Source organism: Clarias gariepinus, chromosome 20, assembly GCF_024256425.1.
Source record: "Clarias gariepinus isolate MV-2021 ecotype Netherlands chromosome 20, CGAR_prim_01v2, whole genome shotgun sequence".
Lineage (NCBI taxonomy): Eukaryota > Metazoa > Chordata > Actinopteri > Siluriformes > Clariidae > Clarias > Clarias gariepinus.
In genome coordinates, this window is record NC_071119.1 from 3859164 (window position 1) to 3874492 (window position 15329).

A 15329-nucleotide genomic window follows, 5' to 3' on the forward strand; every position below is an offset into this window, starting at 1 on the left:
ACTTTAAAATAAGGGGAAAATTAACATGCGGGTCAATGGCGGAAAAACTATGCAAATATAAAATTCGACGCATCATCCAATACTAGGCCCAACGTCGCCTCGTCCTCATGCTCCACCGTCACACGGTCCCGAGCAACGCCAACCTCTACGGGCAGTCCGGTGAAAATGGATGCTGAGGCCTTGAATCTTCGCTCATTAAAAAAAGACATCTCGACAGTAATTACGGCTGAACTAAAAACAATGCGGTTGCCAATGATTTCAGCGCCCTTAAAAACGAGATACAATCCGTTAAAAGGGAAATTATAAATAATGCGGCGGCCTTTCACTCTGAAATAGAACAGATGAAGACCGTGATACAGGAGGTGGAAGGCAGCCTAACGTGGTCAGACGAGGTGACAACTTTAAAATCTGTGGTCACTTGTTTGAAAACAGAGGTAGCTAAGCTAAGAGGGAAATGCGAGGACATGGAGGGGAGGATGAGAAGATGCAATATCAGGATAGTGGGGGTAGCTGAGATGGAGGGATCGAACTCTAGTGTGTTTGTTTCGAGGCTGCTGAAAGAAACACTACAACTGGAGAAGGATGTGCTTGTGGACCACTCGCATAGAATTCAGGCTCCAAGAAGATCAGATGGAAAACTGCGTGCCATCATGGCCAAAATTTACCATCACCAAGTGTCGAGGTGTTGAGCCGTGCGCGTGCTCGGTCTCCGCTGAGATTTAACGGAGAATCAGTCGCCATCTTTCTGGATCATACTGCGAGTGTTGCCAAGGCCAGGGCTGCGCTTACCAAGGCTCGGAAATTACTGCGTAATCGCCAGGTTTCGTATCCTATACCCAGCCCGTTTATGTGTTTCACGCGACGGGAGAGAAAAGGTATTCACAGATGCAGAGGAAGCCATGAGATTTATTAAGAAGAACATTATCCCCACAGAGGCTTGAAAACTATAAAAACACTTAACTTATCCGTCTATATCGTTTTCCAGCCTAGACTGCGCTTCAGTGGAGCAGTGACCTTTTGTTCGCGTTGTTTTTAGCTCCTCCCAGAGGGCGTACAGGGTACTGTTCAGTCATGAGCAGGAGACATTCCACGGATAATACTGACACGACAATATTTACTTAATAGTCTCACTGCTGATGGAAACATCACTAATTTTACTATTAATATATCGTTAAGGTTTCCTTCCCAATTTTTTTTTGGTTTATTTATTTTACTGTTATTATTATTATTGTTGTTGTTATTATTGTATTCTATCTTTTAATTAATAACATGGTTCTTCCTCAATTGTGAGCTTGTTTTGCTTAATTGCGGTTTAAGAGAAGCGTCTAATCTTATTGCCTTTGCCGGTGTCAATAGGCTTACTTTAATTTTTTCTTTTACTGTTATTACTATCTTATTCGGCAGATTTTACGACATATCATAATGCGCTATTTGAGTAACTTTAGTATGTTGGGTTTGGCGGGACCGTGAGCTGTTGGCTTTGTAGAGCTCTCAACACAAACACTTAATGTGTGGATTTGTTTTTGCAGGGTATTTTGATCACCATGTTCTTGTAGGTGATGGGGGGGAGGGGGAAGGGGTTTTATATATAAATATATATATTTATATATATAAATAGCCTACTTCCCCTTAGGATGACAGCTATCCAAACTTCCAAAGGGCTGGATGGCTGTTCAGTTAATTTCGTGAGCTGGAATGTTAAGTCACTTAACCATCCAGTGAAACGTAAAAAGATATTTGCACATTTAAAACAACTTGATATGGACATCGCATTTCTTCAGGAGACTCATTTATGTACAGCGGATCATTTCCGGCTCAGGGATTTGGGCGGAACAGATATATCGCTCCAATTTCCATTCAGAAGCTAGAGGTGTGGCCATACTCATCAAGAAAAATACGCCATTAACAAATTCGCCATAACTAGTGTAGATGCTGATTCCTTGGGGCGATATGTTATTGTGGTGGGCCAGCTTTATTCCCTCCCAGTCATCATGGCCAATATTTATGCACCAAACTGGGATAACCCTGCATTCTTTTCAAATCTTTTCTCTCGGTTACCAGATATATCCTCACACCACCTTATTCTTGGTGGCGACACGAATTGTGTACTTGTCGAATTGTCGAATTGTCTCCCATTTTGGACCGTAGCTCGTCCAAAAAAGCTCCCCTTTCTAAATAAGCAACCCTAACCCTACCATAACCCTACTTCCAGACATTATTCCTTCTTTTCATAAGATCTTTGTTCATAAGAACTTTTCGTGTATAGATCATTTTTTCCTAGACAAGAGACTTCTTCCTTTTATTACCAAATGTCATTATGGAGCTATAGTTATATCTAATCATGGTCCCCATATTATTAAAATGCGTATCCCCAATACACAGTCCAGCTACCGTCCCTGGAGGTTCAACTCCTTGCTTCTATCAGAGGAAGCTTTCACTGAATTCATTTCCTCTGAGATAACATTATTCCTTGAGATTAACCAAACACCAGGGATGTCCTCTTCAACTATATGGGAGTCACTTAAGGCATATTTACGAGGCCAGATAATTTCATATTTCGCTAGGAAGAATAAAAATGACAATGCAAGCCTTAAAGAACTGGCTGATGAGATACTGGAGCTAGATAGATTATATAGTTATATACCCTCTGCAGACACAATGAAAAAGCGTATACTTTTCCAGACTGAGTTTGACCTCCTGTCAACAAGGCAGGCTGAATATCTTCTTTCTAAATCAAGACACATGTCCTATGAGCATGGGGACAAGGCTGGGCAAACACTTGCTCACCAGCTAAGACAAAGGATTGCCAATCAGTCCATCCCTGTAATTAACAATGAGCAAGGCTTAAAAAATACTGATAGCCTTAAACTTAATGCATGTTTTTAAAATTATTATCAGTCACTATATACTTCAGATTCATGTGTCGATCCTCTCTCCCTGGAGGACTTTTCTAATCATATACCCTTCTATAGATCCAGTGACGGTTGTTGAATTGGAAGAAAATCTCACGGTGGAAGAGATAGCCTCAGCAATTAGATCTATGCAAAGTGGCAAATCACCGGGATCGGATGGTTTCCCAACAGATTTCGTAAAAAAATCAGAGCAGCTTTCTCCTTTACTGTTATCAGTTTTTGAAAAGTCATTTTCAGTAATATCCCTACCACCAACCATGCGTCAGGCAGTTGACGAAGAGATGAGATTTAAGGAAACGTGTTTTAGCAATTTTAGAAAAACTGTAACATGTACGTTGAAATGACCAAGTAATATTACAGAAGAAGAGATCGCACAAGTAAGGGTTAATAGTTCATGCAGTTCAGTGAAAAAATTTGACACAAATTTGGGTGGACGATACAAGAGAATTGCAATTATAGGAAATGTACCGGAGATTTTGAGAACCAGGTATTCAAAGGTTAAGGTTGCATGAAAGTCAAAGGTTTTAACAGGAATGTTACTATGATAGGCGGCTGCCAGACCGCCACCCCTAGATATCAGATGGGGTTTGGCCAGGTAGCTGTATCCAGATGGGGTGAGAAGATTTAGGTGGAAATAGTCATTCGGTATTGCCATGTTTCAGTAAGCAGCAGAAATTCCAAGTCTTTTTCAGTTAACAGTGTGGCGAGGACAGTTAAACAGCAATAATGCAGGACAAAGCGTTATTTTTGAGGGGCGCTAACCCGAGGTGTGTGTGGCGGGGGGGATCAAAGATCAACAGGCAACAGCAGAGCAGAGTGGAGCAGTTGGCTAGCGATGGGTGAAGGCAATCCAGTCAAAGTATAATCCACAGTGAAAGAACAACAGTAGAGTCATAAACAATCCAGCAATCCAAATATTCAGATAAGGAGAGGAAACAATAGATGGGAAGCAGAACGCGGCAAAACAAAACAAAATGTAAACGTTCGAACAAGACAACAAAAAGCCGCAGCAAAACGCATACAAAGTACTCAAACAAAGAAAACAAAACACGAGAAATGTTCCAGCAAGAAGTGGCAGCAAAACCCGCACGCCGAACCCTCAAAGGAACCGGAAGCGTAGTATCGTATAGTATTATTATTATTATTATTATTATTTAAACAGCTCTAGTTACACAATCCCAAAATTAGAATTCAAGGTGATAAAATGTTGCAGTTCTTCTAGACTATTTTCAACTACTCTCCAAACTTTTCACACTGGTAGGCAACCAGCTTCCTGTAATAAAGTTAGTTTATGATTGGAACAAAATCTGAAGAAAACATAATATTGAATTGGGATATTAATAAAATCATGATACTAACAATAGCAAAACAGATCGATACGGCACCGTGATACACACGGTATAGTGATGATATTGTATCAGCTGATCACTGTTGATTCTGGTCCCTAGACAACAGTAACTGACCCTTAAAACAAATGTCCCCATAAACCATCACTTAGGTGCTGTGTGAGAACTGAGACTGTGTGTGTGTGTGTGTGTACAGTTTTAAAACCAGACGTTCCCATAATGACAAGAATGAGAAAACCCAAATGTTAGAAAATGTATTTATTGTAAGTAAAATTACTTACATTTATAATAAAAAAAAATCATACAGTTATGGAGTCTATACAGTTCCCAAAAAACAATTATAAGACACATTAATATTCCCCCCCCCCCCCACACACACAGTGAATTACCATTAGACTCTTTTTGTTATCTGTACAGACATCCATCCCTCTCTCTCATCACTCCCTTGTTCCTTGTTTTGTCTCACACTCTCTCTCCCTGACACACACACACACATTCTGTGCTGCTTTAAAGCTTCCTCTTTTGTTTCTCTACCTCACACTTTGAACAAACTCATTAGCGGCGTGCACAGCGTGTCAAAACGAGTTACTACTGCGTTAGGGAAAATCTCCTCGTGCTCAGGGTCAGATACGTACCTTGGTTTTTAAGGACTCCCTGATCTCACTACGCAAATTACCTCTGTGTAGATCCCGCCCATGACGGTGCTGGGTTTTTCATGAGGAGAAGTAATTTTTTCGGAGGATTTAAGAACGGAGGCTAAACCGCCGCATTGACACAAAAGCACTCCTGTAAAACATAAAATAAAAAATAAAAAACAATACGGGATAGAAAATGCGGACCGGCTATCTCAAGCTTAAACTAGTGTAACTCTGGAAACACAACTGGTGAATTATAAACATCTTTACAGTAACAAACCACAATTTTGTTACAAAAAAATTATACACCTGATATATGAAAATAGTATTTTTAATCAGAGTGAACAAATCTCACACACACAAATAAACATACACACCTTGTATTGTTAGAACAGGTGACGTACAGTAAAAACATGCTGAACACTGCAGTGTGTGTGTGTGTGTGTGTGAGTGTGTGTGTGTGAGAGAGAGAGAGAGAGAGAGCGAGAAAGCATACCAAGGTGAATATAGCACATGTTCAAAAATACAATATCTCTGCACCAGAATCCAGACACACACACACACACACACACACACACACACACACTCCAGAGAGTAAAAACTACCTAAAATAGTGTTTAGCCAAGCTTATGATGCAGTAAAACATTATCGCTACTAAAACAGGAATTGTGAGCAGTCAGGCAAACCAGCTGTTAAACAAACGAACAATAAATCTTCAAGGGGCGTTCGAGTCAAACCGAGACTTTCGACAGCATACCAGAGCACAGTTCTGGGAGAAAAAACTCCCTTTATTTCTCCATATAATCCCCTGTTATACACTAATACACTTATTCTAGTGTTTCACTAGTGCTTGGATACCATCAAGATGAAAAGATTTTTCAGCCATGATCAGACTGCCTGCTTCACGTCTGAAACGCCGGCCTCCCAAGAACTCCTTCAATGGCCCAAACATGTAGAAATGGCTTGGAGCGAGGTCAGGACTGTACGGGGGATGTGAAAATAACTCCTAGACGAGTTTCTGTAATGTGCAGGTGGTGTTGGTGAACGATTGTCTCTACAGATCACACACACAGATGCACAAGTTATCCGTTCATTTTCCAGGATTCGCTGAATCGCCATTCACGGCCTTCTTTAAAACGTTCGCACGATTCAAATGTTTTACTGCGGCTTGCAGTCTCATCACTGTACTGTCGGAAGTCTGTTTTTTCCGCCTTCATTCAACAGAAATTTCATCAGAAGTATTTCCTGTCTGTTCGAAGCTCGATTTCCTCCGTTCCCCAGACACTCCGCTCCAGGTATACACAAACACTTTACTTTCTAACAGTCCTATACATCACTGGTTAGAACAGATCTTTAAATACAGAGCCAGTGAAATTTTTTCTGATTGGACAGCTGTGAAAAGCACCCGACCCTGGTAGCGATAAAGCTGTAAAGGGTTAAACACACTAAAAATAAACACGAAGTTTTATTGATGGCACAAACACGATGATTAGATTAGAAACTACCTCGGTTTTACACTACTAATGTTATTTATTCGCCTTAGAACTTGAACCATATGGCGTGGCGCAGCCCAGAGTGTGTGTGTTTTGGGAGACCGATCGATCCTGACAGGAGCCAAGGAGTTTAATTCACCTATTATGGTTTATAGCGTCGTCAAATGGTACACATGGGAGGTCCAGGTTGGCCTTCTCTCTCTCTTACACACACACACTTGAGAGCCCTCACTGTCATTCAGAAGCCTTTTTGCAGCGTTTTGTGCCTGACAGGGAGGATATAAAAGAGCCAGAGGGTCATTGTGACGCTCTCATGCTGAGATAAATAAATAAATCCAAACCCGAGAGCCGTAAAGACTTTTCGTCGTATCTGAGCTTCGTCGCGAAGCGCCGTGATGAATAATTCACGAGATGCTGCGCTCTTTGCTCCTCTGACAAACCGCCAGATCAGGAAATGTACACATGTACAAGACGGCCAGATGTAAAATGCCATCTTATACACACACACACACAGAGTTTCCTTTTTACCTCAAAAGTAGCCGCTTAGCCAAAGTGTTCGTTTTCACACTCAAACTACACACTCGAAACAGCAGGTCTAAATCACAACACACACACTCGTGTACACACACTCTTTTAAATCTCACACACTTTTTATTTCATGCTACAAAATGCTTTACAAGTATGCTAGCACACTAGCAAAGATGAGATGTGAGGTGATTTTTCCTTTAGGATTCTTTTTTTTTTTCCTTTTTTAATATAAATTTTATTCAGAGAATTTCAAAAACACACATTCATTAAGAATTCATGATATATTTAAAATAAATATTGAAAAATGACAAGATTTAAGGTGAATTTTTAACCAAGAAAGCGACTCTATAAAGCTATGCTAATACTATTAGCGTCAGACTCTCTGCTATAGCAGCGTAATTCTCAGGAAAGAAGGAAAAATCCTGTCAGAATTTAATGATTAATCTGATTTTTAAGCTTTTACAATCACCACAGTTTCGATAAAGTTATCACAATTCAGAATTCAGCAGCACTGTGGTTGAAATGTATTACTATTATTAGCTTTTAGCCGCCAGCTGCATTATTAGCAAAAACTTGGCTAGTTACCCAATCTCTCTATGTTAGCATTCTACCTGAGCGTTTTTAGGGATTTTTTTTTTTTAGAGAATAAAACTTAGCCACTACATTTCCATACTCAGTGTCTGTAGCTTTAAATTAACTGTCCCTGAACGCCCCCCTTTGCAGAAGTGTATTATTTTTGGCCAATCAGAAAGCAGGGACCGGAACCATCCTTCCAACAGCTGCTACCTGCTAACAACTAACCTGGCTATTCTTTTTTTAAAAATATTTTTTCCCTAATTTAGTCGTGTCCAATTCCACTCCGTCACTAGGGGGCTCCCACATTAAAGCTACTACTACCACTCAGTCGGAAGGGCCGAAGACTATCACGTGTTTCCTCCGAACCACGTGACGCCAGCCGACCGCATTTTTTCAGACTGCTCGCTTACTCGCGCTTTTCTCGGAGGAAAGCGCTAGCCGCTCCTTCCACGTGCGCAAGCTCACAGACGCCCCTGATTGGCTGTAGAGCCGTGATTAATGTGGGAGCACAAAGTACCTCTCATCCCTCCCCTCTGAGAGAGCTCGGCCAATCAGCTATCTCTAGACCTCCGGCTGCGAAAGGTTTCAGCATCACCCGGGAACCGAACCAGCGATCTCCGGGTGATAGGAAGCTAACCAAAACTAGGTGGAGTTGAGTTAAGCATTCACCCTGAGAAGGGGGTCCTAGTGTATAAGCTCACAATACATGGGACATCAAATTGGTTTGTTAAAACACAAACTCATAAAAAATTAAAAAATTGCTAAATGCAGGGCAATTTTTTTTTTCCCATCACTTTTTTTTTTCACACACATTCGAACATTTGAACATCTAGAAATGCCCAGACGATTTTTTTATCACACATCACATGACCTACTCATTTAGCCAATTGTGTTTTTTTCTGCATCTAACGATGTCCAATACTTGACATTGATATGATTAGAAAATATATATGTGTACACATATATGTATGAGTGAAAATATATTTTAAATGAACTTACCAACTAATGCAGCTAGGTTCTGTGCAGGAAAGCAGGTGTGTGTCGTTAATGCACTTTGCCTAATCAATAGCAGGATGGAATGTCAAGTCTTCCTCCTTCCTTTCTCTCGCTCTCCCTCCTCCTCTAAATGAAAGAAACGATAATTGCTTTACTGAACATCTGTCTAAAGCCTGAGACAACCAATTTACAAACAATCTACAACCAATTAAAGGTCTGTGTCCTCCTGTGTGTGTGTGTGTGTGTGTGTGTGTGTGTGTGTGTGTGTGTAATGGAGACAAAGTGTCCTTAGCTTAACTTTCCTCGTATACAGTTACACTGGCTACGGAGGAAGAAAAGCAACCAACCAAACTGCAAACACCACACACTCGGAACAACAATACTAATGTTTTCATGGACAGCCTTAAAAAATATAAATTAAATGTAAAGCAAAACTAGCATTAGACATTTTTCTTGACTTATGTGTTTTTATTACAATATAAAAAATATTTATTATTTGCAAAATCAATGTAAAATGATTAAAAACGATTTGTAAATTTACTCTAATGCCTTACGCTTTTATGTTAAGAAAGGTATAATTGGTACATTTCCATTATCACTCCAACAATTTACAATGCTTTAACTGATATTCCGAGTCGAAGAAAAACAAACAAGGAAAAACAAACCTGATTTTACCTCAAAGACTCACGTAACAAAGTAATTTGCGTTGATATAAATTGCTTTGTTCAACGTTCACATCCTTGTTTTGTGCCCAGGCTTTTTAGCAAAATGATAAAAAGTATAACGTACATAAAGTATAAACACGCTACACAGAGCAACTAGTCATCATGTAACGCAAAATCAGTCCAAACTTCAGCTATTTTATAAATGTCTATCCCATGTTAAAATTGTAACGTCAGCACTTGCAGGATCAGCAGAACAAGAACTTGCCTTTGGAAACAATCGAACGCAAAGTATGACGTTTAAGACGCATCTTTCAGGATTCAAAAAGCCAAACAACTTGAGAAAGGGGCAGAGCCAACATATTTGCCATTGCCGATTAAATTCAGGGACTCAAGTGCGTCAAGATTGCAAATCAGGAAAATTGGAATGAACGAAACCAGGCAAAATATTTTGTGCGAAATGTTTAATTTGCGACTTTACTACTAGAGCTATGAACCAAAGGACTGTCGATTCAATTCACTTCGATACAATTTTCGTTTTTTCTTCAATAGAACAATAGTTGTCTGATTTGTCTCAAGTAAATATAATTTTTCTTTTCAATCGTTTTGTGTTCAATTTCGTGTTGTATACCCATCATATAAGGACAGCTACCAGGAAAGGCAGAGGTTAGTAGTTACTTTATCCACATCTTTTCAAACTTTTCAGTTATTGTCTGATTTGTCTCAAGTAGCCATCATTTTTCCTTTTAATTACTTTGTTCACTTCTCACCCATTACATAAGGAAAGCTACCAGTTACTTTCTCCATTAAACCACTAACTGCATCTTTACCAACTGTCTCCAACGCACCATGGCAGCCTTACAATCTCTTTTGCTTATGCGAGCTGACCAATACCCATCATTGGATTGTGTCGGTGCCATTCTTCCCACCAACCTGCTCTCTCTAGGCTCCTGGCTACTGTCTGGCTGTAGCATCACTCAGGATTTGAACTCAGATCCCGGGACGATAGTGGTTAGCACTTTACTGCTTAGCCACTCAGGAGAAATTTCATACAATTTCGAAGTGATATAAACTACTAAAATTATTGATAGAACGTTGGAATGTTGTTCATCGTTTCGATGTCGTCTCTTGTACAAAACAATTTTCTCACTCCATTCCAGTAGACGGCAGTATTGTACAGAGTAACGAGTACTCGCAAAAGATAAGACTGGTACTTTTGTTTATAGAATTTGTTGAATTTAGACCGCTTGACTTTTGTAAAAAATTTTATCGATTCTGAATCAGAAATTTATCTGTCGATTCAATTATGTACTTTGAATTGACCGATTAAAGATTGATTAAACTGCATCTAAAATGCACTAACCTGCAAAATTCTGATGCTAAGGAATATGTAAATATAGTGTGTATAGGATACAATATGCAACATAAATATGATGAGGATGATTAAAATCAAAAAAATTTTTCTATATCGATTGTTTACACTTGATTGTTTACACATTTTAAATAATAGTTAAATATATAGATGAATATAAATAGCCAATGATATACAATTTTTACATAATAAAATAAAAGGAGGAAATCTACGTCCATGACTGAATGCTGTCTTTTTGCAAATTTGTGTAATATTTATGTAATGATTAAAAACATGTATCAAGATTTTTGTGAAGCCAAAATCAGGATATGTGAACATGTATGAAACTACTGCAGAAATTATTTTTCCTTTAACGTTTATTGATTTTGGTTCAAAGGAGACAGATTTACAGATATAATGTACTCTAAGGAGGAGATAAAATCCCACAATGTCAAACCTGACTCAGGTCCTCAAAACAGACCTAAAACCCAGGCCATACACACACTGAGTTTTTTTTTTTGTTTTTTTTTTAGTATCAGCGATAAGACGAGAGCAGCAGATGACTGATTACAGCCATAAAGATCTGCCATCAATTATTAAGCTCACCCTGAGGACAGCATCATCAGTGTTGAACACCCAGCAGGTGCAGGCAGGAGGCCGAGCATAAATTTCAAGCAAAAATCCTGTCTCAGACTGTGTGTGTGTGTGATTGTGTGTGAGCGAGTGCGCTTTGAAAGCAAATCGCCGCTCTGACAATATGAATCTAAATTATAGTCGCGTGTACATAAACTCTCACACACACAATCACGTTCATCCTTTTTCTCATTCCGGTTCCCTCTCATCTTCTCTCTTTTCACCTTTATATCAAGTCTTATTCCTCATCCTCCTTCCTTTTACATAAAATTCCATCTTAATGTTTGTTGTAAATCTAGAAGCGAGAGGTTACCTATTTATTATCACATTGCATTATTGCATTGTGTCGTGTTGTTGCTCTTGTTTGCACGTTCAATTTGTGTGTGCTTAGTTAGTTTTGTTAATGTACAGTGTTAATTTGTATCGTATGCAGCACCTTGGTCTTCGAGTATTGTTGTTTCGTTTCATTTCATTGTGTACTGTGGACTGTATATGGGGAACCAACTCCATATTGGAGTCTCTAACATTAATTCGAGTTACAAACTTTTGAAGATAATTACAGTAGATGACATGTAGATCATCACAAACGTGCATCCTCCGCACGTGGTTGCGGCTGTAGTGTACCGTAATGTACTGTATAAAGTACAGTAGTGCAGTACAAGCGCGGCAAGTAAAGTGAAGCTTGTCCTGCTAAGAAGCGGAGAGCAATAACGATGTAGACAAAAGTAAAAATAATGAAAGGATCAAGGGGAAAAGATGGCAGATATTGCTCGCTCTTTTAACAAGAATCGTTCAACATCAGCACATCTGAAGAGCAAGGACGAGATCCTGGAACATGTGAAGACAATGTTTAAACTTGTTCGTATGTAGGGGACTTGGATACATCGTCATTGTAGGTTTGGCCAGATAACGCTTGCTTCATCAAAAACTGACCCAACTAGCACTTTTCCCTAACTTCAAATCAAATGATTTATAATAATTAGTTGCATTAAATGTACTTATTATTAATCTTATAAAGGTAGAATTTAGGCATCAAGAAGGATTTAAACCCACGCTTAGCTACAAAATGCAGCACAGACTCCTTTAATCCAATGAGTTTTTGCACCTATTGATGTTACAGCAGGGCCCCAGTGTGAAGCCGCGGCCTCGCCTGAATTCCAATCCGCCCTGGGAGCGCCGCGCGCCGGCTGCCTGACTTCCTCACATCCGCTCTACGGAGCCTGTTTGTCCGCTCGGGTCTCGCGCTGCAAATGATAATAATGTTCACTCGGGAGGGTTTAAAAAAAAAAAACTAACACGATGAAACAAATAAAGCGGCTTACCTGGGTGCGGAGGCGGGTTTAACGCGTGTTATATTGTTACTGTTTATTGGTTATTTATTTACGGTAAGGTGTCGCTCGGTAACCGGGGCTGCGCGTGAGGCTGGCGCTCAAGGCACCGAGGAGCAGCACGCGCGCTGCATAATAATACTTATAATGCCCTTGTGCGGTGTTTTTTCTCTTTTTTTCTTTTCTTTTGGAGAGACAAATGCGTGCAGTGTTCACTGTGATTTACGCGAAATGTCAAACTAACCATGCCAAAGTGCTGAAAATAGGTAGAAAACCTAGAAATAAATGGCTGCACGCGCGAACGCGGTGATCTGAGCAGCCCGGTGCAAAACAAAACAAAAAAACCAGGAAGCATCACAAATATCTGCCCCTCTGTGGTGTGCAGGAAATTTCCTATGCTGCTCTGTTTGTTTGTTTTTTGTTTTTTTACTCCCATAATGCAAAGTGCAATGCAAGTAAAAGCATGTATTACATCTAAAAAAAAATAAAATAAAATAAAAATGTACAATTGAATGCATGCTACAAATAGTCAAGCACACTGCAGCATCAGTGAATGCATGCTACTATGAAATGAGATAACTTAGTATATGGTGTTACAGGTTGCGTAATGAGCTGATCTGTTGATCTGGATTAATGGTTATTACTGTTCCGGCCTCAGGTCTCTGTGTTACTGTGTGTGTGTGTGGAGTTTGCATGTTCTCCTCGTGCTTGGTGGGTTTCTACCCAAAATCATGCAGGTTAGGCTGATTGGCATTCCCAAATTACCTGTAGTGTGTAAATGAGTGTGTGAGCGAGTATATGAATGTTGACCGGAGGTCCTACTACAGGTAGGATACAGGCAAGAAACATTATGTGAACCTTTTGGAATTTCATGCATTTGAAAATGTAATGTGATCTTCATCTAAGTCAAGCTTTTTTATTTTTTTTTTTTGAGGTCACCTGCGGTCGTGTAAGCATTTTACTGTACAGTGGAACCTTGGATTACGAGCATAATTCGTTCCGGAAGCGGGCTCATATTCCGATACACTCGCAAACCAAATTGAATTTTCCCATAGGAAATAATAAAAGTTTAAATAATTTGTTCTACAGCACAAAAAATAAATACATAAAAATAATTAACACAAAAGTAAAAATAAAACAAATTTACCAGCACTTTACCTTAAGAAAAAGGAAAAGGAAATCCCGACAGATAAGTGTTTCTGTTTGTGCACGCAGGCGCTGTGTATGTGAGAGAATCTAAAGTAAGCTTCCCTCTTCCCTTCTCGTCTTACACATTTACCCTTCCTCCACTCTTTACACACACACATGTGCGCGCAACTAAAACGCTGTTTTATCGGAAAAATAAACAAGAAATCTCTCTGATGACACTCGATTGAGCGATACACTAACACAGTACACACACGCATACAGACACAAAATAAAATATGTTTTACACACACACACATGGTCACAGTGTTGTAATAAACAGTACACGCGTGCACGGATGTTGATTATACCAGTAAGAGACGAGCACTAAGACCCAGCAGGGGAGACGATTACCCACAATTCCCCAGTCCAAGAGTGAGAAAATCCGTTGGCTCAGATGTGATCACGTGACGCTCAGTTTCAAAACAAGAAGCGCATGCGTGATACATGATACTCGGTACTCGTAAACCAAGACTTGTTCGTTTTCCGAGTCAAAATTTATTACAAATCTTTGCTCGTCTTGCGGAACACTTACAAACCGTGTTACTCGCAATCCGAGGTTCCACTCTTTATCGTACTGTGTATGACTGGGTATGTGACAAATAAAATTAGAATTTGACTATTGATAATTATAATGTTTCTAAAATAATAACACAAAATCTGATCTTTTATGTCTTTATTAAAGACACTCATTCAACATTTAAAATGGTAGTGGAACAAGTAAGTGAACCCATGAAATTAATAAATGGTGGACCCCGCCCCCTTGGCAGCAATAACCTCATCCAGGCGCTTCCTGTAGCTGTGGATCAGACCTGCACATCGTTCAGGAGGAATTTTAAACCATTCTTCCCGACAGAACTGCTTTAACTCTGTCATATTCTTTGGACGTCTCACGTTTATGGCTCTCTACAAGTAATTTCACAGCATATTGGGTTGAGGTCTGGGTTCTGGCCACTCCAAAAGGCGGATTTTGTTTTTTCAAGACCGTTCTGTTGTGGACTTGCTCTGGTGTTTTGCGTCACTTTCCTGTTGCATCACCAACTTCAACAGAGTTTCAGCTGACGTATAGACCTTCTCACATTTTCCTGAAGAACTTTTTTATAAACTTGGGAATTCATTTTCCTCTCTGTAGCTGTAAGCTGGCCACGCCCAGATGCAGCAAAGCAAATCCAAATCATGATGTATGACTCCACTACACTTTACGGTTTGGATGATTTAGTTTTTAAAGATTGTTTTTTTGAAGATGATATTCAGTATTTTTTGTTGCATCAGATGTAGTGCTGCGTGTTCTTTCAAAATAGTCTTAGTTTCATCAGTGCACAAAACATTTTGCCGATACCTCTGTGGCGTGTCAATGTGCTCTTTCACCAACCTCAGACATGCAGCAATGTTCTTACGTAAGCAGCAGCTTCCTTTGTGGTGCCCTGACATGGACATCCTACTTGTTTAATATTTTACGTACTGTAGACTCATGAACACAGATGCTAGCCAGTTTCGATGATGGTAGAGTAGCCACAGTCCCAAAGTGTGGAACTGTCGACTGGTGAATGTCTAAAGTCTTTGAAATCACTCGGTAAGCCTTTAAAGGTGCATGTAAATCAACTATTTTTGATCACAGATCCTCGGAGAGCTCTTTTTTGGCGATGCATGGCTCACATTAGCGTATTCTTCTTGAGCAAGGTAA

General features: G+C 39.7%; 1 long non-coding RNA gene across 1 annotated transcript; it reads right to left on the reverse strand.

The window, feature by feature from the left end:
* Positions 1-4707: 4707 nt before the first annotated feature.
* On the reverse strand, positions 4708-12723 carry LOC128508842 (uncharacterized). Its single transcript, XR_008355963.1, has 4 exons — positions 12455-12723; positions 12238-12376; positions 8490-8612; positions 4708-5044 (listed from the first exon to the last, which is right to left on the reverse strand). It is a non-coding gene; the product is annotated as an uncharacterized LOC128508842 (long non-coding RNA).
* Positions 12724-15329: the final 2606 nt, after the last annotated feature.